Consider the following 717-nt stretch of genomic DNA (forward strand, 5'->3'; position numbering starts at 1 on the left):
TCCACACTGTTCTCCATAGTGGCTGTACTAGTTTGCATTCCCACCAACAGTGTAAGAGGGTTCCCTTTTCTCCACACCCTCTCCAGCATTTATTATTTGTAGACTTTTGGATCGCAGCCATTCTGACTGGTGTGAAATGGTACCTCATAGTGGTTTTGATTTGCATTTCTCTGATAATGAGTGATGTTGAGCATCTTTTTATGTGTCTGTTAGCCATCTGTATGTCTTCTTTGGAGAAATGTCTATTTAGTTCTTTGGCCCATTTTTTGATTAGGTCATTTATTTTTCTGGAGTTGAGCTGTAGGAGTTGCTTGTATATTTTTGAGATTAGTTGTCAGTTGCTTCACTTGCTATTATTTTCTCCCATTCTGAAGGCTGTCTTTTCACCTTGCTAATAGTTTCCTTTGATGGGCAGAAGCCTTTAAGGTTAATTAGGACAATGTGGAAGAAATGGACAAATTCTTAGAAAAGTACAACTTTCCAAAACTCGACCAGGAAGAAATAGAAAATCTTAACAGACCCATCACAAGCACGGAAATTGAAACTGTAATTAGAAATCTTCCAGCAAACAAAAGCCCAGGTCCAGACGGCTTCACAGCTGAATTCTACCAAAAATTTAGAGAAGAGCTAACACCTATCCTGCTCAAACTCTTCCAGAAAAATTGCAGAGGAAGGTAAACTTCAAACTCATCTATGAGGCCACCATCCACCCTAATA

Source organism: Bison bison, unplaced genomic scaffold (genome assembly GCF_000754665.1).
Source record: "Bison bison bison isolate TAMUID 2011002044 unplaced genomic scaffold, Bison_UMD1.0 scf7180017864308, whole genome shotgun sequence".
Taxonomy (NCBI): Eukaryota; Metazoa; Chordata; class Mammalia; order Artiodactyla; family Bovidae; genus Bison; species Bison bison.